The sequence below is a fragment of the Manacus vitellinus genome, unplaced genomic scaffold, assembly GCF_001715985.3.
Source record: "Manacus vitellinus isolate BGI_N305 unplaced genomic scaffold, ASM171598v3 scaffold_71_pilon, whole genome shotgun sequence".
In the NCBI taxonomy this organism is placed as follows: domain Eukaryota; kingdom Metazoa; phylum Chordata; class Aves; order Passeriformes; family Pipridae; genus Manacus; species Manacus vitellinus.
The window spans coordinates 245188-269666 of record NW_021940761.1 but is presented as its reverse complement, the minus strand read 5'-3'; positions in this window follow the sequence as shown (position 1 = coordinate 269666).

Here is a 24479-nt window from a genome sequence, read left to right as displayed (position 1 = left end):
ATCCATACATTAAAGTTAGAGCTTCTCTTTACTGTGTTTGAGTATTTTTACATGTAATTCTATACAATCTAATGACAGTTCCTGGCAGCAGATTTCCTAAATTGCCATGCATCATTTAAGAGCTGGGGGAAAAAATAATTAATAATGCAACTGTTGCATACAGTAAGTGCAAACAACACGATTTTTACCCCTACTTTTGTCCAATCATTTTCATGTGTAGAAACCTTCTATTGCAAGAGTCATCCTCAAGCAACATTCTACACCCAAGTTACAAAAATCATAAGGAAGCAAAATAAAAATAAAATGCTAATAAATCTTCAACTACGATAATGTGGAAGTGAGCCTATAATTATTTCTGCCACTCACAATACATTTTTAACATACTTCTATGCAGTAAGGTCTATCAATTATTGTTTAGACCCCTGCCAGCTGTCAGAAGTGGTGCTCAATATTTGATGTGGGCCTGTTACATCTACCAAGAGCCACGAAAGAATTTTCTAACCGTGGAGTTCTAAAGTCATTAAAAATGCTCTGGAATTGCTTTGTTGGCCAGAAAAATAGCAAGTGGGTAAATAGGCAGGATGACTGTGTGAAAAACCCTAAGCAGCATTTGGTGGGGAGGGTCAGAGTCATCCTGGCCAAGAACATCCAAGTGGAAAAAACGAGAACACATTTTGCAGGCTTGGGGCAATAGTGACATACACTTTCTCCTCCTTATGCCTCAGAGAGAGAAAAATATCCTGAGCTGTGCTATTTTTGCAGAGTTTCCCTCTGGTTTCTGATTTAGTGTAGGTTTATACAACCTGCAGACAGTATTTTATAACCTTTTTAACACCTGAGAGTGCAAACCTCACAGGGTTCTGGCACCACTGCTGCCTTCTAGACCATCAAGTGCCTGGTGCTATAAAAAGACTTTCAAACCCTTAAATTTGGGGATATTTGACCTGTGCTATAACTTCAGTGGCTACTTGGTTATTTGCACGCTGTGGGAATACTGGAAGACCAGAGCAGAGAACAGAAGCTTTACTGGAGGTTTCTTCCTGCAAAGCATAAGAGAGCAATTTAAACTGTCCTGGTTAGTGTCACAAAGATGGCACCAAAACTAGAGACCAAGTGGGTTGGACATAATTATGAGGACTTGATGAGAAAGCAAGAAGCATGCTGCAAAGCTCAGAACTCTATTCTTTCACCAAGAAAAAACACCTACAAAACAGAGGTACTTCCAGTGTTCTCAAAGAACTTTGGCAGTGCCTCTATCAACATGTTGAATCTGCATAACCGGGGGGGGAAGATATTTTCCTTGTATTTAAAAAAAAAAAAATCTAGGTTAATTCAATCAGCAAAGCAGAAGCTGCTCAAAGCTAAGCTTGATATAGAAGCTCTTGGGATTTTCAGAAATTATTCTTAATGGCACCGGCCTCAAAAAGGTTTGAGGAAGGCAACTAATTTTTTTTCAAGTGTTGTTTCAATTAAGTGCCTACCATTTGCAATTATGGAGTTTTGAGAAGCTGAAGCAACAACATGTTCTCATTAATTTATACAGCAATAACAGTTTTGGCACAAGGTTGGAATCATGGGCCAATAAAACAGATGAGCAGGCAGAGCTGTCTCTCAGTGAAAAGACAATTGGCCTCAGAAGGCTTTCTTGCAAAGTCCATAACTAATTAAAGTATTTACACAGAGTGAGAGATTGAAGACCTTTGCCAGGCTTTTGGGACGTGTGTGCATGGGAGGGAGGCAAGTGTCCAGGAACAGGACAAGAAAAGAATTCCACGTGGTTGCACACACACATCTGCTTTACTATAGTGAATGAGATACAGGTAAAGTGATGAAAACTGACACCAGAATATAAGAAAATGCTAAGTCTGTATTTACCTCACTTTGGACTTTTCTCACAGTCAGTATTTGCCTTCCAAATTTCAAATTGTTTTACAAGTGTTAATTATAAACAAGCTTGTAAATATTTCCTACAAAGTACCCTGGTATAGTAAATTTAACCACTGTTTACAAAGTTCTGAAGAAAGAATAACTAGTTTCTCTGAACCATTTTTGAAGTGCTTCTCAAGAGTTCCTCAAAGATGTAAGTATGTTCCAAATACAGTCTGCCAGAAAAATGTAGTATCACCATCTGAGAAAATAAACCGCCTGGAGGCTTTGATGATATAAAAGTTTATTTATTCCTCTTTGGCAGGTTTAACTTCCACAACAAATAATGCCTGCAGAGACTGGCATCATAAAAATCCCAGTTGGTACAGTTACACTTTAGTAAGTAAAATTTAGCCAATACTATATGCTACATGGTACCTCCCTACTTCCTTGTAATTGTGGAGACAAGATTTTTAGCAATACTTGTATACTTTCACATTTTTTTAAAAACGAGGTTACTGCTTGTTAAATATTTGAAATTATTATCAAATTAACACTGATTTCCACCCACTCCTGGAAATTGTGGGCCAGACACAATGCACATCAAAACATCCTGGCATCATTCTTAAAGTTGTAGATTAAAATATACAGGCAATGTATACACCATTTGCTTTGATTTAACATCTTCCTCATACCTATTGTCCTTTTCAGCCATTCTAAACAATGAGATATCATTCCTTCCTCTTTCAAAGAAGCCTGAGCCTCTTTAACAGGGAGAGGCAACATGTATTAGCACGAACTCATCAAATTTCTGCTTTGTCTTAGCTGCAAACAGCTAGTGAAACTACCTGCACTGCAAGCATGTCCAAAAACACAGACTCCCCCTACATCCCAGACACATTTACAGTGTTTTGCTACAAAGACATAACTAGATTTTATTAAATTTGTGATCAGTATATTTCTGTTTTTTAAGGGAAGGTAATGATGCCTATATAGGTGAAGACATCAACACCAGATCTTTGAAAAACTGAAATATGTGTTAGCTGCTTGTATTCTTTTCTTTTGTTCCACACTTCAATTTCCTGCTTTATTTCTTTACAGGTTAATTTCTTAAATAAAAAAAAAAAAAAGCAGTGACAAATCATAAGTGGAAATACAGTGAAGAAATAGCATGTGGTGACCTCAGGACTGAGAAGCCACAGCCTGTACTCTCTCACTGCTTCCTCCTACCAAAAAGTGAGGCAGACCAAAACTTTCATGACCACCAGATGAAATTCTCTTCTTCAGGACATTGTATTTCCCTCCTACAGCATATACAGGTCCTCATACACTGATGCCACAGGGTCAAATTAACACAGATATTTTTGTATGTGTATCCTGACATCCTAATGTGTGTCCTCCTTTCAGGAAGAATGTGTGAGAGCAGAGGTGATTCAGCAGTGGGGGTAAATATTCTTGTTTGTTGGATTTTCCCAAATGCTCTAAAACGAGTTCAAATCAAAGGAAATTTGACTTCTTATTCTCCTGTGAGAAATTAGTCCGAGGTGACAGATTGTGAAAAAAAAAATCCCACCACCCACCATGACCTTTTTCATTTGGAAGGATTAATTGTTGTCTGTGGGATGGATGGCTAAGCACAAGGAACAGTAAAGTGCCTCAAAAGCTAAGGATTCCAGGTTATGGCTTTTTAGGAGCCATCAACATACAGAAATGTCTGCTTACAGAGAATCTTCACTCATAACCTTTCCCAAATGTCTTCTCACTGACTGCCTCACAAATAGCAAGGTCCTTCTGTTTGAGGTCCTTACCTTAAGCTCAGATGACAAATTATTTTCAGAGGGCTAAATAATCAAAGGCTACTTGCTAATTAGGTGGCTTCAACACGTCAAGATAGTATATGGAACTGCACTGGTGTCTCTGCCCTGTTAGTTCTTGTGATTGCTTTGAAGAGGTAAGGCCCAGGCAATGCAGCCAACGTGCTGCATGACAGAGTCAGCAGGAACCTCCTCTGCTGACACTCAGCCCATCCCTCACACCAAGCACTCCAAAGGACATGTCTGACAGACAGTTTCTCCATTGCCAAGTGAATTTTCTTCCCCGCTTCACTTATTTTCCACATTTTGCCAATAACTTAAAATACAGGCTACAAACAAAACCCTCAGTAGTAAATGAGGGGAAAAATTACACGAAGAAGAGATGGTTATTTTCTTTCTATTGAGATACTTTAAGATTCTTTTCCAATGTACTGATAGTATTCTCCTTCACCAGGGATAACATTTCAAGTAATGAATAATTAAGAGAGAAATAATACTCAGTTGTGACTACCAAGCTTTTCAGAATACATATGTGAGTTATGATGATACTGAGAAATGTAATAGCATGCTCCCAACAGCCACATAATATCTTTCAGCCAGAGGTTATGTAGAATAACAGAGTCTGAATTCATCCAAAGAAGAAAATATCAGATGCAGGGAAGGCACTTAATTCCTGAAGGGTATTATTCCATCGATCAGTACTATTACCCATATAAGCTTGTTTTGGAAATTAGCACCTACATTTTTTCTTTAAAGCATAAACAAAAAATCATCCATAACTTTACCTTTTAGCAGTTCTTAACCTCAGGACAACGTTAGGATTGTTAGGACTGTTGAAAAGACCTTCACAGGGCATCTTGTGCTTCACTGTGCCTCAGCCACACCAGAACTGTGCCTAGAGAGAGTTACACACACACAGACTGCCCCTTCCTCAGAAACCCTAGTTCTAAAATGATTAATAGGAAGCTCTGCTTCTCATTTGCTTCATTGCTTTCAGCTTTGACTTTCAGCATTCATTCTTCATTTGATTCACCCTGATCAGCTGTTGTATTTACAGCCAGGAGCATCTTCCTGATCCACCCCCTGGGACCAGGCTTGGCACAGGATCTCTTCCCCTGGCTGCAGCTCCATGCAGAGCAAACCCAGAGCACAGCTCAGCAGGCAGCCACTCTTCATCCAAGCAGGTGTCCCAGACAGGAGAGATTCAGGGCACAGAGAACAAACTCAATGCACTGTTGTTCAGTGCTCTCTGTGGCTTTCTCAAACACATTTCAATAACTATTACATGTATCCAAGATCTCAACTTCCTTCTGCTCCCACATCCTCAATATCTGCAGTGCTGGCTACCAGTACATTCCAGGAGCTAACAATTGCCTTACACTAATGTCATTCTGTATGTTCTTTCTCAATTCACCTGGGCTTACCATTCTGCTGGAGAGTAAAAAATTGTAACCTCATAAATGAAATTTGAATGCTATTTCTCCCCTCACTTCATACTAGATTTCACTATTATCGTTTAAAAAAATCATTACAAACAGTCTGCTCGTGGTATTGATGTCCTGCCAGTTACCACAGCAGAAAAAAGAAGTGAAAAATGAGAAAATATTGCAGAAACAGAATGAGTTTTGGCTTCTAAAAATGAAATAGAGAAAAGAGGTGGTCACTTACTGCAAATGTTTCAGGAAGATAAACATCAAGGAGTGGAAAAGGCAGTATCAAGACAAGAACAAATGGCTATTAGAGTGGCATCAATACATTTAGACTGTGAACAATAGGGCTGCCAGTCAGTAGAGTGCTGAGTTCTGGAATAGCCTCTGAATTGTAAAGGCAAGACAAATCACCCAGTGCTCTGTGACACAACTCTTGTTGATGGTGGGCGAGTCAGGAGGTTTCTTTTACTTGTGTTCTCATCTCTTTAGGACTTACCCTCTCATGCTTATTGAAAAGCCACCATGTGTAAGACACAATGCAGCACTGGGGCCTTTCTGTTTGGGACTGCACAGATGGGTCTGAACACTCACTTCATTGCAAAGAGGGAATTCACTCAGGTTATTCTGAGTGGTTCACACAAATGTACAAGTATCCACTTTTACCTCAGATCTGCACAGAAAGTATAAATAGACCCCTTTAAAGTCTTGCTTTTACAGCAAGATCTGCTGGACTTCAGCTCTGCTTTCTGAACTACCTTCTGGTTCTGAACGAACATAAATGATACTGTGACAGATCAATTCTCAGGTGACAAAAGCACAAACCACAGCAGCCAGGTACACATGCTGTCAGAACCTCATATTCCAGGGAAGGTGGTAAAAGGTTATTTTGGACACTTGCTGTTATTTGATCCTCTAATAGCAGTCGGGAATGCAGCCAAAACCCTGCGCTGTTGGTGACAACGGGCTGACAAACACTTTCCACCGAGGTGATTGATAAACTCTTTGCCATATTTAGTAATTGCTTTCCACAACTTCTGAGCTTTATTTCTGCCCTGCTTACACAGCCCCTGATGGCTGTCCACTGGACAGCTCCTGAGCATTAAACAATCAATTCCTTCAGCTGTCTGAGAGCAGGAGATGTATAGAGCTGTCAACCCTGACACCCAGAATCTCCACACTCATTTCTCCTTAATGGCATGCTGGGCCTGAAGAGTGATATAAAGAATAAAGCAGAAGCATCCCAGAGAAGGACAGAAGAGGGGGTGGCAAGGAGAAAATCCACACACTGCATACAGAAAGATTTAGGGATTCACAGTCTTTCTCTTCACCAAACCAATGAAAATTTCCAACCCACCCGGCAGGATTTATTGTGCATGATCTCACAGGAAACAGTGAAGGAGCCCCACACACCCCCATCACAGCTCCTAACAATGTGATCACTGTGGCTCAGGTACAAAACTCCCTTCTCACAGAAATTGCACATTTTACAGAATTAAGACCAAGCATATCTCTCTTTCTACTCAGAGTTTCAGCCAAATTAATATTTTAGAACTGCTATGGATACAGCTTTTCCTGAATGAAAAAGTATCTTATTGCCAATATTACCACTGTATAAAAATAACTATATCCCAGCTGAAAGGTCTATTAATAATTGGTAAATTGAGTCTTTTCATTATTTTTCATCAAAATCCATAGCACGATACAGCAGGTACTATATTCCTTACTGTCTCTCTCCTTTTATTTAACTCCTGACTTGTAGAACAGTGTCTGAATCATCATAACTATATTCAGAAAGGAAGAATATAAAAAGTACAGTAGCTGTAAAAAATCAAGCTGCTCAGGTGCAGTAAAACAATACAGGTTGTCTTTTATTTTAGCAATAGTGTCCTATTGTTGCAATGGAAAAAAAGCCCCTGTATACCTTCCAAACACTTGAAAAGGATGATACTTGGCATTAATCTGAAGTTCTGGCCACAACCTGAACATTAAGACTTTGAGAGCTCTTAGAAGGTTCAACTACCTTGAAGATGGGAGTTTTGGGTGTAGGGTTTTTTCCCCTTGAGACTTTTCAAAACCAACTCATAAGATCAATATTTGTAGCTGAAAGTCCAAGTTAAATTTCTTAAGTGTGACATTCAATATATCTTCATTAAATTTACTTTTTTGATAGTTCAAAAGAGTTAATGCTATATAACACCCCCAACAACTCTCAAATGCCTCCAGTAGCTTTAGATATGCAGGGTCCAGAAGAGATGTTAAAAACATTAGAAATTCTTTCTGCATGTTTCTTTCCTTGACAGAATATTCCTCTTGCCTTAACTAAAATCTGTCTTTGAAATGTGTTATGAAAGAAGAAAAATGTATTGGGAGATTATAACAATGACAGAGATAAACACACTTAACTATATAACTGCAACTTTAGTAAAAAACTTAAAATATTATCCTTACTCAAAAGCCCCATGAAGTTTGCATAGAGTTGTGAGTTTTTCAACAGAATAATTTCTCTGTGCCATCCCAATTCAAATTGTTTTCTCTTTCCCTGCATGAAATGTGATCTCTTAGTCATATCTAAAACAAACATTGAAATAAACACTGTTCAAGATGGCAATAAATTTATGTTTATGGGCAATTGATTGATCAGTTCCTGCTTGTGAAGAAATCTTCACCCAGACAGCACTAAGATGGTGATTTGATCTTCCCAGCTCTCAAACTAATAGTTACCAAGTACAGTCTGTCTGATCAAAGACAAACTGTTCAGGTTCTATTCAATAGTCTGAGTATCACCTGATACAAGGGCTTATTTAATGCAGTTTTGGATTACAGGATCAAATCACAGTGAACAACAGACAAGTTGGTTGGTGGGGTTTTTTTGGGGGGTGGGAAGAGATGATGGGGAGGAGTATCTCTGTAAGAACAGAAGAGACTTTTAACCCCATCTCAGTGAAGCTGCATATAAATGAATGGTATTGCTCTTCTAAATGAAGAGCAGTTAGTTGTTAAAATAAATAATTAACTACCTTATTTTTTACTTTCTCCCAGTTTTGGATAAGTGTTTCATTTCTGGCACTTACCTTCGACACGAAGCCTTCGTACGAATTCATAAATATAAATTTATGATCAAATTGTGAGGCAGAAAGCAGACAATGAAATTTCAGGACGTGTTCTTCCCTCACACTGTTTCCATCTAAGCCAAACTCCGTCGAAGCTGTTGGTACCCTGCTGAGTTTGTTGACAGCTCCAGCGCTACACCAGCTCCAGAGCCAGTCTCCTCATTTTACATTCTGAAATGATGCCATTTGGCACTGAATAATATGCTGTCTGTTAACATAAAGGAACAACAAGCTGCTTTCACACGGAAACGTGTGCACTTTGTTCTATTTCCAAATGCGTTCAGCATCTAGGCAGTCACTTTGTGTCTGGATGTACAGAGAGAAAGCAACAGGTGAAGAGTCTAACAAAACAAATTTCTGGTTGCAGGACCACTTACACCTCTAGACAAAGCTCAGCAACCCCTTACCTTGTGCTCTGCAACACTTAAGTAACATAAATACATGAAACTGTCCCCGGTTGGCCAGTCACATGAATTACTAGAAGATGAAAATGCCCAAGACAGGGCTTCATCTTCATGTCTCAACACCCAAAGCTTCTCCTCAGTTCTGCCATAGATGTGAAAAAAAGAGAGTATAGAACTCCAACACCAGTTCTGCAAATGAACAGCATTATTCCAAGATAAAATGGAGTAACATAATTACAATTAACTCGGGTCAACGCTGAATACCTGCGGCAATAATCTCTCAAAAGATAGGAATTAAACAGGAAATGAAAGTGAGCAGATCCACCAGTTCAAGAAAAGGCAAACACAAAAATAGTCATCAAAATCATAACAATATACAAGAGCTTAAAGAAAACAAAACCTAACGAGGTGATATCAGTGGGGTGAACAAAAAGTCAGAAGGGTTCTAGAACACTGAAAGCTGTCATGGGCATGAGGTCAGCCCTATTTCTCCCTGGAAGCTCACAACAGTCCCAGCAGGAATTCCAGTTCCTCTCAGGTAAATGGGATCAGAAACTTTTTAAGGAAAAAAAAGTAATGCAAGTCATACATAAATTTTTTGATACTGTGAGCTTTCAAACCTTTCTGGAGAGTTACTGACTTTATCTATACATAGCTACTCTTATGTAACTGTGGACAGATAAAAGTTACAAGAAGACAGATATAAGTTGCAAACAAATTACTCTAACAGTAGTTTCTTTGATGCCTTTGCTTACTTCATTCCACAGTTCCTTTCAATGCTACCATTTTATCCACCTAGTGAGCAGGTCATTTGAACTATTCTCTGCAATGATCCCACAAACACCTTGCAATAATAGATTGGGGGGGGGGGAAGAAAAAAACAAAACACCAGAATGCCTAAAGGCCAGTGCTAACAAAAACATGGTGTTCTGGTCAAACCAGTAGTACTATTTTGATGGTGAAAGTGCAGTGCAATCTTCTAGACAGAAAAGACTGCAAGGTATTTGATCCCCAGTGTTATCTGCATTTGCCAGCCAGATGTGCAACCCAAAAGTCACCCTGAACAACAAGAACACAAGTCTTGCAGATACACAAAAGCTGATTGTACTGCTCAAAAGATTGAAGCTTTTGCATCTTGCTTGAGGGAAGGGGAACATTTCACTGTCATGTAGCAGTTTGTGGGCCCTAAACCTCCTATTCAGACTCCAGTCTCCCCAACATCCCCTGCCAAGGCAGCAGTTCTGTAAGTACCTGGATTGGAAGCACGTTTGCACTTTGCACCATAAAGGCTCATGCACTCTCTCCACTTCTAGCCCACCCAGAGACCACAGCAGCTCTGTGGTGTCTCCTCCTCCCCTCCACTGATCCTTTGTTTGAAAGCCTGAGCTCATACTGCCTGTCAGAGAGGACACGTGTGGCCTTTTCTCTTATTTGCCCACCAAACTCTCCTTTTCAGGGTTTTAATTTTCTGCCAATCTGGTCTAAATGGGACAACAAATTCAGAAGTGAAAAGGCTTGAAGTGTTTGGCAGGCAAACAACAGACACAGGTGCTTCCACAGGAAACTGTTTTCTTAATTATATGTGTCATCACACCAATGCTGGCAACCCCTTCATGGTCCTGACCTTCATTTTCAGAGGCCAGCAATGACCAAGGCTGCAGGACAAATTCCCAGAGGCCAGCAATGACCAAGGCTGCAGGACAAATTCCCAGCTCCCTCTCACTCTTGCCCCTTTGGCTTTCAAGAGGAAGAAAAAGGTTAAGGAAAGAAGTTCTTCAGACAACGCTATCACAATTCAGCCTATAATGTACATCTCACTTGGTAGAACCTGGAATAAGACTATCAAGGCTTTTGCAGTTAGAATCTGTAATTCAAAACAAAAGCAAACAGCTGAAGAGAAAATCACCTTGTACTTAACACATTAGAAGTCTCTCAGAGAGTTTTATCACTGGCGAGAAAAACCTGAAAGCCACTTGAAAAAAATTAAGTGCCATTGGACACAACATTTTGCAAATGAAACAGATGAAAAAAACGTTGACATAAATGAAAATGTGTTCACAAGACCCTTTGGGAAAACCACATCATTAGTGTAAAGCTTCATTATGTTTCATTACAAAGTTAAACAGCAAGATGGGTGAAAATGGTATGTGACTATTTTAGGAATGGCCTTTACACTCAACATTCAACTCATGGTTTCAATGACAAATAATTAACACACTTTGTGATCAGAAAGTAAGCAAAAGGAGAAAAAAAAAGGGAGCATCACTGGACAAAGAGACTTGGAAGAAATGGTTGGTTCTAGGTAGGTGATATGAAATGTGAAACCCAGAAAGAATTATAATCAGGCCTGTGTTTTGCAAGTCTCCTTCACTTAGTGCCCTGGCCAGGCAGAGACCTTTAAGGATGACTATTAATAAAACTGTCAAAAGCAGCAAGAGTGTGGCTTCTCTGAAATCAGTTCAACTATTTCACACGAAACCAACATGTCAAGTTGAGATCACATATGTCTTGGTGACTTAAGAATGGTCACAGTTTGTCTTGGTGACTTAAGAATGAAAGAAAAGGAAAAGCCACAGACCTGCTCATGAAGCTTCCTGTGCACTTTTATTCTAGACTTCTGGTTCGTAGGATTTTTAATTCTTCCCTGCCGTTTTTGAATCTTGACTGGTTTCAAACAAAAAGATTTAGCTTGAATTTGTGGTTGACAAGTTAAGGGTTGCCTTGTTCTCTTACAGCAACTTGACCTACCTCTATTTTCCCAGAAAAAGTGTCTCTTACAATTCTACATAGAACAGTATCACATCACTGTAAAGAGCTCATGAGTTGCGAGCTCCCCTCCTTTAACTTTGGGGGAAAGTGCATTAAAATTAAGAGATGGAAATAGAGTGCAATTATAGTTTTGTACTCACAAAACAACCTATATAATAAACAAAAGAGTTTTGTTAAACTTAGATGTAAGAAGGCTGTGCCGGGTCAGGTCATCCAAGTCTGTGAGATACACACTATTTCTGAATTGCATGTATTAAACTCAATAGAAAATCTGGTATTACTGACTCAGAAATGTCATTTTCGACAAGTCCAATAGCACAGAATTCAACCACCGTGCCAGTCCAAAGTTTTACACATTCTTAGAGAACAAGTGGGTGTTTCCTCATTTGGCAATTCCAAATGAACCACTGCACAGCTGTATGTTGCTGCTTGACCAAACAGAAATTGTTTGCTTCGTCCAAACTTGCAAGACTTTGCAAAAATACACAGTAAAACTAAAGGAAGGAAGAGCTGTTCTAGACTTGCTTTGGTTGCCAACATAATGCTTTAAAAACAAGTTATACCTAAATATTGCAAGGCTGATGAACTGCACAATCAGGAGACAGTATCAGCTGTCAGAATCATTAGAACTGATAGAAATGATTGCATTATTGTGCCATCACTAATATGAATCTCAAAAGTTATTTTTTCACCAAGACTGTCTTCGTGTACCTTGTTATAGCCGAATTACATCCTAACCCATCAGCAGATTTAGTTGTCAATTTAGAAAGCAAGCTAAAAATTGACATGGTGATTGGTCCTACAGAGCACCCAGAGCTCCCCTAACACTGTTGATCATTCAGAGCTGACTTCACTGACACGACTAAAACTGAATTATCAGTCAGCTGACTACTCTGTCTGCTGTGGTTGTCCACCCCATGCCATCCTTGTCACAGCAACCACAGCATTTCTTCTTCTTTTAATTGCACTTCATTCCTGGAAAGAGACCAATTCCACCTCGGGGGGTGGGGGGGAAAGAAAAAGCTTTAAATGGTATCATGAGCTGCCCTGTTATTTGCATTAATATTGCATTGCAGAGACTATTATAAAGGTGCCCATTCAGGCACTAAATCCCTCTCCACACAAGCATAGCAGCTCAGACAGTGAGTCACAGCAGTGTATTTTTGCTCTTTTCCAAATTACACGTGTCCTTCCACACAACCATAGAGGCAAATTGCCACCTTCATATGAAAGAACTGTACCAGAAGTGTGAGCTTGCCAGTTCACTCGTCTTTACTCTCACCATCTCCTAAAACAAGCTGTGCCTTTAAAACAAGCTACAACAAAGTGTGAGATGCAACCCCACAAGCTGTCAGAAACCAATTACCTCCAAGATAACCTTGGTCAAATCCAGCCAATGGATTTGTTATTTAGGAAGGGGATGACAAACAACACTCAGAGCAAAAGACTACATAAAAGTAGTTTCCATAGAAATCTTGTCTCCTAAAACAGTGATAGAAATCACCATGACAACTAACCTAAAGAATTATGATGTAGGTTTAAAGTTTACCCTGCTTTAAGGATTACAGGACAGATCAGACCACTGCACCAGCAGCTGTATCCCTCTTGGGGCAAGTGCGAATTGTTCCCTTTTTTTGCCATTGCATAAGGTCTATTACTAATTTTCTCTTCCAAAGGGTAGAGTTGCACATGGATTTTAACAATTTTTAGAAGTTATGTTTCAGTTGATTGCATAAATTGCAAAGAAAAAAACCCAGAAGCACCAGGGTATACTGGATATTGTTTGTGAGCTCTCTATAAAATATAAATCAATAATCCGGTAGAAGAGAAAGGGATTTAAGTTATTTTCTTCTCATTCTACAGAAAAGCCATACCATTTTTTGTGCATCCATGTATTTAAGGGAATCTGTGTGACTGTACTAGTAGGGAAGCTATTTTTGCTATTCTTATGAAACAAATGATGTATTCTCTGATATGCACAACTTATATATTGAGTTTCAGCTAGCTTAAAAATCTTACTCCAAATATTTTAGGTCTGTTTATCTATGTATTTTATATTTATATTTATTTTATTTCTATTTAATGACAATTAATCAACTCCCAGGACATTATGAAGCCATGCCTTAAGGTCTAAACAAACAGTTCTCCATTTTTCTTCACTTTCACAGCAGTACTTTTGGTGCTGCCAGAAGTTTCAAGTTACGACATATACTCAGAAATCCTATTCTGAGGAATTCTGGTGTCAAAGTTAGTTTAGATTGCTGAAAATAGTCTTTCTGGAGAGCTTTCTTGGTCCATTTGAACTCCATCCTAGCTGTTGTATTTAGGACACGGGTGAATAACTCCCTATCAATTACTAACCTGTTCAAACCATGCATTTATTTCAAATATAAAGGTTTTTTCCAAGGACTCCTAATCTGACATTATGAGGTTTCACTGTCTTCCTGATTCTTTAATTCTGTACCTAGTATGCTTAAGACTCTAAATAAGAATTCTGGCTTCAAATGTCATCTGGAAACAAAAGATTTTTGAACTGTTAGCTGTGGTGGAACTTGGAACAATGCATATGGCTGATCCAATTCCCTCCCTTAATTAAAGGGTAGCCACAGAGTCTGTATTTGGAAGCTCCAACTAATAAGCTAAGAGGATTTTTATGGCTTTCAATTTTCAACCAGCTGGCTTGTATGAAAACAAGGTGTCTTGGCACAGAGAATTATTTATGCCCGTGTAGATTCAGTGTGACTAATTATTTGCCACAGGACAATGGAAATCTGCAAAATAAGTGATTTGAGAAGGAAACATCCAGCCCAATTCTGGCAGAAATTCCTCCCCGTCATTAACTAAATCAAAAATGTCTCTGTGCAGAGGCAGCATTTCAATAGCCCAAGAGAACCACACGTTTGGTACACGGTTTGTTCAGCAACAAACCAAACAAAAACAAACCAACCCACCTCACGGGCGCTGTTTACTGTCTTCATTCTCTGAAGCACACTAATTCATTTTGAAAGAGCGTGGTTGTCATCCTCCTTATTGTTTTACATTATATATTAGATGCATCGTTTCCAAAAGCCTGGGAATTTTTCTTCGTGTCACTGTGATTTTAAAATTTTATCCTGTGCAACATTAGTTGCTAAGTTCACATGCAACATTAGTTGCTAAGATGCTATCCAGGGATGTACACAACGGAACTAAATTTCTCTTGCCCCTCCGTGTTTATCACCAGCAAGAAGAGGAAAAAGAGACAATGAAATTAGACTATTGCTTCCACTGAAAACAGTTGGTTTGCCTTTCAGTTAAGAATGATTTTCCTCTGCTTTATCCAGCCACTCGAACTTTTGTGAAAGAGGACAAGCACTTTCAACGCCTCTGAAAACGCTTCTGCCTCCCACCACTCCAGGTCGAGATCAGCAAAATTCTGATAGCATGCTTCATGTCAGACAAGAGAATTTCTAACCAGTCAGTATGAGTTAAAATGCTAAATTAAAAAAAAAAAGACCAAACAACAAAGCAACTAATCAAAACAATTAAATAAATTTTTCGAAGTAGAACGGACGATTCCTTTTGTTTTGTCCCTTTTGTTGAACGCCTTATATACCTTTTCTGCAGTACAGAGAGGCTTTTTCATTATCACTGCCTAACATGAAGGTAGCTAATTGCCAGCTAAGAGCTGTCTGCAGTTGTCCCAAACTGCAAAAATTGTGCCTTGCCTGCCGGGTGGCTGCAGTCCTGTGCACCCGCCTTCGGGTGCATGAGCCTCAAGATCTCAAGTCTTGACTTCAAGACTTCAAAAAAGGGCTGATGAAATCCTCACCAGGGGCCTTTCTCTGTGCATCTATGTTTCTTGTTTTCTCTTAGGTGTTTTCTCTTAGGTACTGGTGGGTGAGGACAAGCAGTCTGTACCCCCAGTCAGCTTCCCTCTGATTAACACATCCTGATTTTTCCTCAGTAAAGGTGACTGTTACCTGTGCAGACTCTGCAGCCCCTGTCACGTTCCTCATCCTGCTGCAGTTCTTGTGTTGGGAGACACACGAACAATCCTACACGTGTTTTCCAGTGGAGGGTCTACACCTTTATTAGACATAAATGGGTGATTATACAGGCTCTTAACTACAAAGAACTGTGGCCACCCCAGAGAGAAAAGCTCTGTCATTCCATCGGATCTGAGGAGGGGTTCCTGCACTGATGTGGGAGGGAAGGATACACGTGGGCTGCACGAGGCAGAAGCTGCCACTCTGGGACCCGTGAAGACTGACATGAGGGAGAGACCTTTTTAACCAGGACCTACAATAAGCAGCTCACCTTTTTTTCCTGGGATATGCCACTGCCATACACAACAATCTTTACTGAGAGAGACGTCATCCAGCAAATGTCACTCAGTAACCCCCACACACCAGCCCTTACAGCCCAGGACCTACACAGGGCTTCCTAAAATTCCAGCCACAGGCTGCATCCTGACATCAGGAAATGAGCATGGTCTCTTCTGGGGAAGTATTCAAAGAAGCAAATCCACTGGTTGCATCACATCTGAGAGTAACACACACCCATAAGGGTCTATGAAGCCAAGTGCCATCTATCCACTAAGCTACATGAACCATATAAAAAAACTCAGAAAATCCCCCCACACCTACAAGTAGTTACACATTGATAATTATATAGAAGAGATCAGCAGGTAAAAAAGGACTGGATTCTATGAAACAAAGTTAAAGTATATTGGCTGAATATCTTAACATATACAAGAGTATTTTCCTGCTCTAATACATTTGTGATTAAATGCTGTTTAGGCATATCTTCTGAATTTGTTAGCAGCTTCTCAGGAAGCTTTTCAGAGAGCAAAGGTTAATACACACTTGGAATTACTTGGTTGATTTGTCATCCTATCTTCACGTGGCTAAGCCCATCACAGGAACCAATATAAATTTAACACCATTTCAGGAGAGGCTTAACAATATCCCATGTCATATCGTTTAGAGGAGGTCATTTACGTTTCCAAGTCAGCCTTTGACATCCACTGTACGACACAATTAAATCCAAATGTTTAAAACAAGATCTGATTAAGATTACCCAGCTAGACTGGGGCTGCACAGCATTTTACCTACAAAGCACTCTAAAATGTCTTGAAGTGATGGCTTCACAGTGATGCAGATTTCAAAGACTTGCTGTTTCTGAGTCTTAATTAGGCAGCTGTATTCTAATAGTCTGTTCAGCCTCCTCTGAACTAAAATTTCCTAAGCAGCTTGCCAATTCAAAATACTTTATTCTTCATATGTTGTTGGGTTTGGTTACTTTGCTCTACTAAATCACCCTCAAATTGTTCCTGTCAGCAGTATGTCAATCTCAGACTCTCAAGCATCAAACTCCCACTCTTTTAAAAACACACAGGAAGTTTTCTATTTTTTGACTATCAAAAATTAAAAGGTTTATCCTGTGTAGAGAATGCAAACACTAAACAGTTAAAAAATGCAAATACACTGCCACTTGAAGCAGTCTGAAGTTTCCCCAACATCCCTAATCATTAGGGACTCCTAAAACAAGATTCTCCATGTCACTGTATCTAGAATAAGTAGACAAGGAATTTTCTTCACTACTGCTTCTCATAATTTATTTATTTGATTCTGTTGGATCTGCAATCAAACCAAACATTCTGGGACAGACTCACCCCACTTTCCTTGGGTTGATCCATACAGTGATTAAGCAAAAACAAATATCCCCTTCCACACACACTGTGCACATTTGCACATTTTCTGTGCAAATCAGACTGCTGGATCCTGGATAAGTCAAAACAAGATGCAACACAACCACAAAGGCCTTTTGGTTTTACCTGTAAAACCAAAGGTATGTGAAGTTTTGATATTTTAAAATAAATTCCTAGTGCTGCTGCACCAATGAGTTAGGAGGTACTGGAAACAGCTTCTCCACTTGCATTACACGGAATTCCTTGTACCAATATTCACATTGCTGAGGTTTGTAAGAGACCTGGCTCACACACCTGCATTTGCAAATATACAACTCACCAAACTGCTAATTTTTTAACTGTGCCTTGTTTGTAATATCTTCATCTTCAAAGATTTTCCTATTAAACATTTGTGTTGACTTGCACCTTTTCGTGAAAAAAAAACCAACATGCAAAATGCATGAAGTGAGGCAGAGAAAGCCACAGTGTTCCTTTTTTAAAATCAATAACCCTGTGGTTAAGAACTTACTATGTCTTGAGATGCAATTCCCAAAACTTCTGCATCCTCCTCGGGTTTCCATAGCAAGGGTAATGTTCTGATTTCCATACCTTACAAAATACTCTGGTGAGAAGAACTCTCAGTTATATCTCTTTAGGTTTTTCATAGGTATCTATTAAACACCCACTGGAATACAGACTGGATTTCACTGGATCCCACTTGCCAGGGATCCCCTTCTAGGGTTCCATTTCCCCCACCAGTTCATCATATTATTAGAATTCTGTCCAACTGAATGGATATTTGCATTTCTTATGGAAACCCATGTAGTTAGCAAAGTTTCATTAAAAGAGATTAAAAAATGCTTTTCTCCCTAGTCTAAAGCAGATCAACTCTGAAAAGAACTAAGTGCCTACAGAGATGGGTCATGTGGAAGTGGAAGTCTCTTTTTCCAAAGTGGGAATTGAATTGCTAATTCATACCCCATGTAAGTACCACAGTTACTTAGTTAATGGAGAAAAGAGTGAAAGGCAGCATAAACATCCTCTTGTGGACCTTCTTAAAGTTTAATCTTTCATTGCCTTACTTTTGATACTAAAAAAAAATCCCCCCAAACCCCCAAAAACTCTACACAACCAATAAAAACCCCTGAACACTGTTTTTCAACGAAAGAAAATAAAACCCCCCAAAAAAAGCAGAGGATACTGCCATGATCACCCTGCCCATGGCAGGGGGGTTGGACTAAATGATCTTTGAAGGTCCCTTCCAACCCAAACCATGCTGTGAGGATCTGCTGTGTTTGCAGGTTGCTATACACCATTATCAGTAAGAAAAGAGGGGGGGGAAAAAAAAAAGGGAAAAAAAAAGATAGTTGCATAAGTGACAGAAAATATTTCACAGAGACTGTAACAAGCTTCTCTCAAAGGGCAAGTTATTTGTGTTCTGTACTGGACAATTAATGTCATTAGAGAACACAGAATTAATAGCCCTCATTAGAAGCATCTGGAGAATTTCCCTGCTGCAGTATCTGTGACCAACCCAAAATGCCCAAGTACAAATCAAGGTTGCATCCTTCAATCCTATGTGTATTTTTTGCTGAGTATACTTTTATTTATGATACATATTGTCTCTCTGGACCTCCCTGTGTATTTATTTTCACTGAAAAAGCATTGCTTTACTCTGTTGCATCCATTGGCTGCTAATACAGGCACTGAACAAGAGCAGGTCTCCTGTTCTGAAGGGCTGAAAATCTAAGGAGCAACTTAAATAAGATTTAAATAAAAAGGATCTGTAATATTTAAAAAAGAGCAGGTTTTTTTCAAGTCTGGACAGACATTCCATCAAATTACAGAAAACTTAAAGAAAAGGTCAGTAAAAAAATGACTCAGGTCACTTGTAATCCAGCTTGATATTGGAACACAAAACCAGCTCTGTGTAGCTTTTAGAACACCTTTACAGACTGTATATTCAGCTTGCTATGTCTACACATGTGCTGCAGGAACAAATTAAACAGATTTGCTTGATAACTGAATTCAGAGGATTTGTAATAGACAGTGAAGATTATCAGAAGACAAAAATCATGCCTTATGCAGTGAACCACTAATGTCACATGAAGCAGGTTCTTCTCAGGTATAGAATAATCACATATGACGTGCCAATTCATGATCTCTCTGAAATCCCTCCAGAAAAATTCAAAGGAACTGACATTATGAGTCTTCAGATTCATAAATGTATATTTTACCTCAATTGTTTATGGGTCGAAGAAGTTTCACCCAAATCATAGATGATGTACATTAATACCTACCTTTCTTTTAACCTCCTATTTTTCAAGGAGGACTTTCTAGGGGATCAGAGGTGGGGAAGAGTCATAGAAATATTGGCATGAAATAAATCACTGAGAATAAATATATCACACTTTAATTAAAAAAATAAATAAATTGAGATTAATTCTCTAAAATAGGCCTTCCATGGCAGTACAGTGAATTTTGCTACCTACTAAGTCATCTGAGAGTCCTGTCTAAAATGTTTCCTCAGGACAACTTTGAAAGAGCCAGTAGTGCTTACCATATCTGCATATAACTTTTTTACTTAAAGCTGTATTTCAGTGATTAGCCTCAGTCAGTCTGATACGAAGGAGCATTGCTGATCCCAGTGAGCTCTAGTTTTTAACCCAGTCCCTTCCCTAAAAACTCATACACAATAGGCAACACACAAACTGCAAAGAAAGAAAGCTCTGACCAACTTCTTAACCAAACCAGTTAGTTTTGTTATCACAGCTCAGGTGTCTCGGGCAGCAGAATTTGTTCAGTGCTGTAGGTTTTCAAGAGGAGACTTGCCTGTGGAAAAATCCTACATCAGTAAGGGAAGTATCAGCAGTTAAGTTATTCCCTGTTTGAAAACAAGCAGAACAGCTCGCTCCATCTATCAGAACTTTTAGAAACCTCCTCCCAGAGGCAAAGGTGTCAAGGGTTAGTTTGATAACAGAGCAACCTTGTCTCAGAGACTTGCTAAGTTGCAAGGCAGATCTGCAAAACACCAGACAGAACAAAGTGAGTTAACAAGGTAAAAAGCTCAGGCAGAGGTAGAGCTGCTGAGGCAATTGGTAGTGCCTCCTGAATTCCAAAGGAAACATCACCAGCATGAGAAAGTATAAAACCACATGAGGTTGGGGGAAACTATCAAACTGGGACCTCAACAATGAGATTCAAGGAACACGAGACTGACTTCTTCACCTGACTGACAACAGACCGGCTGGAAAAGCTCACCAAAACAGCCTCACTGGGATGTTCAGAGCAGCAGCAAGTTAGTTCCAGCTTCTACTGCATGTTTAGCCAACAAATAATCGCTTTAGACTCGCACACATTCCCTGTTTGCAGAACCTCTCTGCACACAGTAGAAGCTGCTCGAGCAAAGCAACCCGCTGAGGAAGGAGAGTGTGGGCTCAAAGAAAGAAAAAGCTTGCCTTGAAAGGATTTTATAAAAGAAAAAAACTACAAAAAACCCCAAACATAGCTGCTCTTCTTATGTATGACACTGCTGCAACAGTCCCACATCCTGGAAGGTTCCTGTCTGTACCCAGAAGAGAGGATTAAGCTGCACTGCACATATTTTGGAAATCAGCTTTCTGCTGGTGAGCTGCCAAGGGAAGGCCAGCTCTGAATTCAAAACAAAATTCAATGCCATTACTTAAAAGGAAGAGAGCAGGACTACAGCTTAACATCCATTAGAGTAAAAAAAAATCCTTTTAATTTTTCTTATATAATTTCTGACTGTTTAAAACTGGTATTTTTATAAGACATCATTTAGGAGTACTGTATTAATAATTATTTTCCCTTCTTTAGTTTCTTGGAAAACAGTGCTAAACTATTAGAAGAATGATAGGAAAATGTTTCCTATAAAACTCTGCATGTTACCAAATCCCAAGAGGGATACTAAATCTACCACTGCAATACCCATTAACTCTTTCATGAGCAGCTCAAAGGTATGAAAAGTTCAAGAGATGGGAAAGAGAGTCCTGTGAAAAATCTCAGAAGAAGTTGCAGGGAGGGGAGGGGTCAGGAGGTTACATTGATAATACTGATTAGGAACCTGATTAAAAATTTTAGTTTTTCAAGATTATTTAAAAATTTAGTCATGTTCTAGCCAGTGATCTCCTGAACTGCAATTTACAGAAATCTTCAAGAATAAGAAGAGTTGTATCATCTCCTCTATACCAGATATTATTGGGCATAGGAATGGTACAAAATGGTGCAAGAATTTCAAGTATAACTCCCCAATAATTAAGGGAGACACACACACAAAACCCATAAAACATCTGATGAAATAGCTAAAATAGCATTATTAGAGTAAAGAATGCCTTCTCTAGACAGCTTTTGTCTATAAAGACATGATATCATCTCCCATTTACAGGCAGAAGAGCAAGCCATGGCTATAAAATAATTTTTATATGCAACTTTGAGAAGCTCAAGCCTGATTTAAAGAGCACTTCACGCCTTCTTTAGTATATTCAGAAGAACAGCTCAACAACTCGAAAGAAATGTTGCAGAATTTGGTAGTTCTGGAAGTCAACCTGAAGGTTCAGTTTCTTTACCCCCAAAAGTGAAGGTATCAATGGATTTCTTGTTACTCACATGCTGAAGAAAGTGGGGTGTAGGGGGAAGGAAACCCCCATGAGTACATAGGAAAAAAAGCTGCTGACTTGTCATAAAAATGTTTTTGCTTTAGGCTTTAATGACATTTGGATTGAGCCCACAGTTTACAGCATGAATTCAGTTATAGCTTTTCATTTAGGCCATGGTTAACAAAATTAGAGTTGAGAGGTTGTAATAGTTTAACTTGCTCATTCAGGAACTATCTTTGCAATACAGGTCTCATGGTTTGAAGCAACAAGCCACGAGTTCTTCATGAGAAGGGTGGCAGCTGATGTGCCACATAAACTCAGGTGCTGTACTCCCATAACCCCACTATGGGCTTTATGATCAATTCTTAGTCTATTGTTTCCAGTTTGAGGAGTCAAAAGTACATCTAAGGCTGCTGGTAACTCCAGTTAATACATTACACACGATGATCAAATGGAAGTGCTTGTGAACAGTTCTAACTTTTAGTCACATTTCAATTAAAATGGGATCTGTAGGATAGTGTGCTCTTTGTTTTATTTCGTTGTACTATATAACTTATGCCAACTATGTGGCAGTTTGTTAAGCTCTTAAAAAAAGGACATTCCAAATTATATAAAACCAGTTGCCCTCCAATTTTAATTTAACTTGCTTCCTGTACCATCAATTAATTCAACAGAAGGTTACATATATTGGAGTTGGAGTTGTGTAGAAAACAAAGCTGCTGCCTGCTTTCCTGGATGTGTTTATATGCATTATTATAGTTTGATCTGCTTCCTAATTTCTGAAGCAAGGCATTTTTCCTCCTCTGTCATTTATTTTGAATGCATGGTGTTCACAAATGCTGATTACTTTTCTGCTAGGGATTTTAGCCATCTGTGCTAACACAGTTGCTGAGTCACAGACAATAGGAAAAAGATAATGGTCATTAACATGAAACAACAATAAAAGACCTAAATTTGCAAGCTCCAACTTTGCCTACAGTTTATGATTAATGAAAACCGGTGCTTACTGAAAGCTGATTATGTGTTTCATTCTGTGTGAAGCCTGAGGGGTTGAAGCTTAGAACACTGAAATCCTTCAAATTCCACCCAAGTTATTGGATCTCTCCAATTAACTTTGCAGATTGAATCACTGAGTCAGCACAATCAGTGCAGCAAAAAACCATTTGAATAGATTTTCCTCTGTCTTGCTAAAAAAGCACCAGTTGGTGATCACAGCTGATTAAGCAACCTGAGACAGCACAGCACACCAAGAAAATTACATTTTCTTTGGACTCCCAAATTCACAAGTCTCCAAGTACTGGTTGCATACCTGAGGTTAGCTTGGAGTTTAGACAAAGGCAACATTTCACCTCAGGGATAACAAGACAACCACAACATTGTGTGTGGAATGGACATTACTGTTATAGAAAGAGCTAAATGTGGGGGGGTTGGTCTGTTCTTTTTCTCTCCAAACAACTTAAAAAAAAAACGCACGTTGATTAAATTCCTACTTAACTATCAGGTCCTCAAGGAAGGGTTAACGACAACTGTGTGACTGGCAACCCCACTGGCAACTCCACAGAACATCCATGTATTGGGATTTTATTTAAATATATGCTTTTTTCCCCTTCCCCCACTATTTCACTGAACAGAAGAAAGTACTTTTGAAAAGATGTCTATCTTAAGGAAAAAAATGACTAATCCTAGAAAGTGTTCCTTTGCTTACACTCTGAAAGAAATGACAGGTTATAATCCCAATTTAAAGGAATCTAAATTGGAGTTAAAATAAATCCTCTAAGTTGTTTAGTGATTAGGGTATTTAATTTACTTATTTTTGAACTGCAGAAATAATCAGAACATTCAAAATTATCTATAAAGTTAATTATAGCGCATGTAATTAAATTATTAAATGCATTAATTCTATCACATAAAATTAATTAAATATCACATTACAGTCATAGTTGTGCAATAACTATTTTTGGAGACAACAGAAAAAGAGAAAAAGTCTGTTTTCAAGCCCTATCACCCTCCATTACACCAAATCAAGCCACTGTCTGTGTCTAATCAACTATAATAGGCATAAACCAAATATGCCATCAAAGAAAAAAGCTTGATCTCCAGTATTTCTTGCTTTATGGTGTTCAGGTAATCTTTTTTTTTTTTTTTTAAATTATTCCATTGTATCCCTCTCACAAGCACTGAGTCTGTTCATATGGTCCTTTTTAACACATCATCTGTATTCTAAGAAAAAATATACCATCTACTGTGTATTCAAATTCCCTGCTTTTCACTTTTTTTTTTTTTTAATCAGTATCTATTGGCCTAAGTTATACTATCAGAAACTTTAATTCCAGTGACATTAAACATAAACATTACAGAAGAGCCTGATAGTCCTCTGCTGCCTGACAAAGGAAAACTGCACTATTAAAATCAGTGTGTGTTATATTTTATTTACATTACCTGAAATGTGTTCTCAGATAAATCAGATGGTTTTGTAGGTGAGGTTAATCCCATCAGTTCCTTCATGGCGAAAGAAGAATTTTTAGTGTCTGTAAGAAAAAAAAAATGCAACGAGATATTTTTTTTTTTAGTTTCTCTGCATAAACCTCCTGCTTTGCCATTAAGTGCCTGTTTTGTACAGGAAAAAAAAATTCCTGTTTGAAAGACTCAGGTGTCATGCAGGGGGTTCTACAGGGGAAACTGCTCTGACACAAGTATTTCGCTTCAAGTACTTGAAATTCCGTAGCGTGCAGGGTGAAGCTTTCCTCTGACATTCAAGGGGTGACACAAATCTAAGCTATTAAATCACAGCCCCACAGT